At 38.0% G+C, this 4488-nt stretch overlaps 1 long non-coding RNA gene across 1 annotated transcript; it reads left to right on the top strand.

Moving 5' to 3' along the window:
- Positions 1-887: 887 nt before the first annotated feature.
- LOC137467325 (uncharacterized) lies at positions 888-4178 on the top strand. Its single transcript, XR_010995491.1, has 3 exons — positions 888-989; positions 2764-2847; positions 4002-4178. It is a non-coding gene; the product is annotated as an uncharacterized lncRNA (long non-coding RNA).
- The last annotated feature ends 310 nt before the right edge of the window (positions 4179-4488 follow it).

Below are 4488 nucleotides of genomic sequence, written 5' to 3'. Positions count from 1 at the left end.
TTGAAAATGATAGAAATCTACAGCAGGAGATGACAGTATCAATGACTGAAACTTAAATCCATCTAACTTGAAAAAAACTTGTTGTAATACCTGAACAGCCATTTTTTGCAAAGTTATCCATAGATAATTTCTCATACTGGTAACAACCATGTGTTACTCCTACTGCCCATAGCTCTAGCAGGTATGGAGTTTTCAGCATTTCTTTGGTGATATAGGTAGTACTGTCTAACAGCTGTTGGAAATAATAAGTTTTCAGTTGTAAGCAGTGTGCCTATCGCCTAGCACTCATCACAATATCACTCACATAGACACAGAGATCCATCACAAACTCTCATAGGATTCAAACTCTTGAAATATATTTTTAGAACAGAATTGAAAGAAACAAATGGCGCTGCTTTTTTATTGTTTCATTCTATCTGTGACTGCAGTATTAACACAGAAAAAACACAAATAGACTTAGCAGGAACAGGGAAGGAGGGACTAATAGAAACAATTTGGTATTCTTTCCTGTCCTAAGAAGAAAAGGATAAAGCCTGAATATGGAAAACTATCTTGGAAATGTCCTCAAGAATGTTGAGATATTTTCAGACTAATGATTCCATTCTTATAGTAACTAAAAGAAGACAATGACATTTTAAACTTATTGTGTCAAATGGCAGGCTAGTGAAAGCCTTCAGTGACACTCCTTGTGTCTGACCACTCAAAAACCTGAAGGGCTGAGATTATTTATGGGTGATTTTCCTCTGCAGTGGTTCTGCAGCCAGTTCTCATTGTCTCTGATAGAGGCTGCTCAGGAGACAGTGCAGTCATACTCTTTGATAAAAGTTATATCATAGTCTTCTGTCATTCCATACTTCATTGCTGCTTTATTTCCTGTCTTCAAGGCCCAGCAGCAACTATGATGCACACTGTGATCTCGGTGGCATTAAATCTCTTCCCCCTACAGTGCATGTCTTCAGCCTTTGACCAAACAGAGAGCAGTATCCCAGGTATCCCAGCAGGCCCATGCTGGCTCAGGCCCTGAAGCACTTCCCTTCTGGAGTTCAGACCAGCATGAGCATTCAGTGATTCAGCCATATTTGACTGTATCTTAACTGAAACAAAGCGATCATTAATCTCATCAGGAAAAGCAAAACATAACACAGGCAAGGTTGATAATGCAACAAACAGTCTGCGAGTGCATCTGTCTCTCCTGAGACTGAGCTTGATGTCTTCCTGTACAATTCATTAGCCAGTCAGTGTGAGATACTTCCCTATTTCTCCCTGCCTCCCTGTTTCCCAAGAATATTTTTTGCACAATTCCAAGTTCATGAGCCTGTCCTCTGCCTCTTTAACTTACCAAATATTTGATGTCCACAATGTCCCAAGAGTCTGACAGTGAGACTGTAGACCTTGCTTCGCAAAAGCAAAATTTACAAGTGACTGGGTTTATAGTGACTATGCATGCAGAGCAATCTGAACTTCCTGCCCACTTCCCAGGTTGCTTGATGTTTTCACTGCTCAGAATTGTCCCTTATACCCACAGAGCAAACTACATAACAGCAAATAGCTGACTGCACAGCAATGACAACATAGCACAGCCATAATCCCATCCTTCTCACAGAAAACCGCAAACTGGAGACTGTGTGCTGCTCAGTCTGGCTAAAGATTCAGCCTTCTGTCTGCCTGTAGGGAAAGTTGCTGCAACAATATGCATCTGTGACTAAAAGGTACAATAAGTTGCAAAGTAGGAATGACACCAAGTTAGCTAACTACTCAGTGTCCATAAGATTTAATGTTCATAATGATTTTACTCTGTCAGCAAATGAAGTGCTCAAAGCACTCTGCCTTAAAGAAGAGAAGAAAGGATTTTCCTTTCAGCTCCTTAATCCTATGTATTATTTCCAGATTTCCTGATTAGATTTGACAACCTTCAGGTCTGATTTTTTCCTCTATGACTTTGACTAAAGCTAAGAACTCTCCTTTGTCCCACTGGAGTCACCTTGTAACTTTCCTTCCCCCAGGAACACTTTAGCTGGCAAAAACATGCATTTTCCTGATATTATAATAGTCAAAGGTATCATATGATACAGGCTTTGATTTTATTTCCTATTTTCAGAAAACGTGTTTGCCTTTCCCCACAGTTTATATACAAAGAAATAAAGTACACCCAACACTCACAAAAGACACTTTTTGTAGTTTTTCTAAGGGAATGATTTGTCCCTTTCTGAACAACTGCCCATTACAAGCACATTTCTGCCTCTGTCTCCACTCAGTGACCTGATCTATACTAACAACCTTCCACAAGCACTCAGAAATTACACTGGAAAATGCCATTCTCATCTTTCTGAAATACTGATGTCAGCTTACCTCTGGCACTGTGCCTTCCCCCAGAATGTATCAGACCAGCCACAGCATTTTGATTCAAACATCCCTTGTTTCCCTTTGAAACTATCAGAAATTACATTTGACCTATCTGTAAGAAAACAAGCTGTTTCTACAGAGGATGCTAGGAACAAAAATGTCTTCTAAAGAAGTTTCTTTTCTATTTCATCTCTGTCTGTCTTGCTCTGACAACCTGTTGAAGGAAGTGAGCTTCTCAAAATCCATTTTACTGTTGCTCTTAGTACGGAAATTAACAAAAATAGTCACAGACCATTACTAGAATTTCTCCATGGTATAACACAATTATCTGATTACAGCAAATTCTAGCCAGATTTTTTTCTTTAGTCTGGGCAACTTCCTCATTATGTCACCTCTTTTCCTCTCGGTCATGAAAATTAGGAAGAAAAATGGATGGTTAAAAAAGAGCAGAATAAAACTAGATTTCTAAATAAGATCTGAAGTGGTGTTGAGCACTTCTAGTCTGTAAGTATCTTTGCTTTCTTCATTTTTTGCTGATGCATTTTAGCTACTTAGTATTTTTAAAATTATATCCCTGATTCCCTGCTCAGTGCATCACAACAAATTGCATTTTTCCCTGCTTTTCTCACAAGAAAGCTGCTAGTAGTCCTCGCAGTATAGTCCTTGTAGTATAGACTGTAGCATAAAAACCAGCTACAGCTACTCAATAAAAAATCATAGAATCACGGAATTGTTTGGGTATTTGGAATGTCTTTTAAGGGCCATCTACTCCAACCCTGCTGCCATGGGCAGGGACACTATCCACTTAATCAAAGTCATCAAAGCCCCATCCAGCCTGAATTTGAACACTTCCAGTTATGGGTTATCCAAATTCCCTGGGCACTTTCTATCTTATAACCTCTATCACAGAAAATTTTTTCCTTAGGTCCAATCTAAATATACCCTAATTCAGTTTAAAACCACTGTCCCATGTCCTCTCACTACCAGCCTCGGTAAAAAACCTCTTTATTCAACTTTCTGGTAAGATATCTTTGTATATTGAAATGCCACAATAAAGTCTCCCTGGAGCCTCCTCTTCTTCAGGCTGAACACCCCCAACTCTCTTAGCTGTCTTCTGATCATTTCTGTGGTCCTCCACTGGACCCACTCTAAGTCCATGTCTTTCCTGTACTGCTGGTCCCAGACTTCAGTACTTCAGGTGAGGGTCTCATGAGAGTGAACATATATAAGCATACTGTGGAAACACACTGACTGCCAGATATCATCATGCTTTTTATGCCTTTACCAAGCTATATTTAGCACTTCCATGTGGATGCTAACATGCTGGGACAATGAATGCATTTCCTTTTCTAGGTGTACGTTTATCTTATACCTGTAAAAAGTGATTCCAGATATAATTTAATCTGTTTTTTCCTCTCTTCTGGAGCTAGATAAATTATTCCAAGCATAAAACATACTTTACTGACTCTGCCCTTTGCACATTATTAGATTTTAACAGATAATAATCTGGATCCAGATTATAATAATAATAATTATATTATTATAATATATAATAAGGTCTGAGGTCCAGATCTCAGAAATTTGGATGGATTACCTGTCTGGTTGGCACAAACTCCAACAAATTTGTAATTTCTGATATGTTCTCTTCATAAATGTAGGTTTGTGAGTTTTGATTCAGCCTGCAAATAGCTGCACAGTGGTGAATAAGAAAGTAGGTGTACATATCTCTTCCATAATCTTAAGTAGAAGCAGATATTTCATTCTCATGGTATAATAAAATGAATGTTTATTGCTGCCACCAATGCTTCTTTCAAAGAAGGGGGAATACTTCTGAATTCAAAGAATAATGTTTCTTTCTTTATGAGTGAACAAGGTGCAGTGTACTCTCTGTACAATTTAAGAACAGAAAGTGAATACCCTGAAGACTTACACTGAACATATGAAAAGGGGCAAGAGAATGTGGTTCCTCTTTCATCTGCCTTTCACTTTGAATTTTCAGTTAGGAAATATAAAACTCTTAAGCAAATATGGAACCAGAAATTCAGTATTTTTTTTTCTTTTACAGTAAGGAAAAAATGTTATCTATTATTGAACATTTAAGTTCATTATTAATTCAATCCAGATTTACATCTGACTAAACTAAAT

This window comes from Anomalospiza imberbis, chromosome 2 (assembly GCF_031753505.1).
Source record: "Anomalospiza imberbis isolate Cuckoo-Finch-1a 21T00152 chromosome 2, ASM3175350v1, whole genome shotgun sequence".
Taxonomy (NCBI): domain Eukaryota; kingdom Metazoa; phylum Chordata; class Aves; order Passeriformes; family Viduidae; genus Anomalospiza; species Anomalospiza imberbis.
This window is presented reverse-complemented; position numbering and strand designations above follow the sequence as displayed.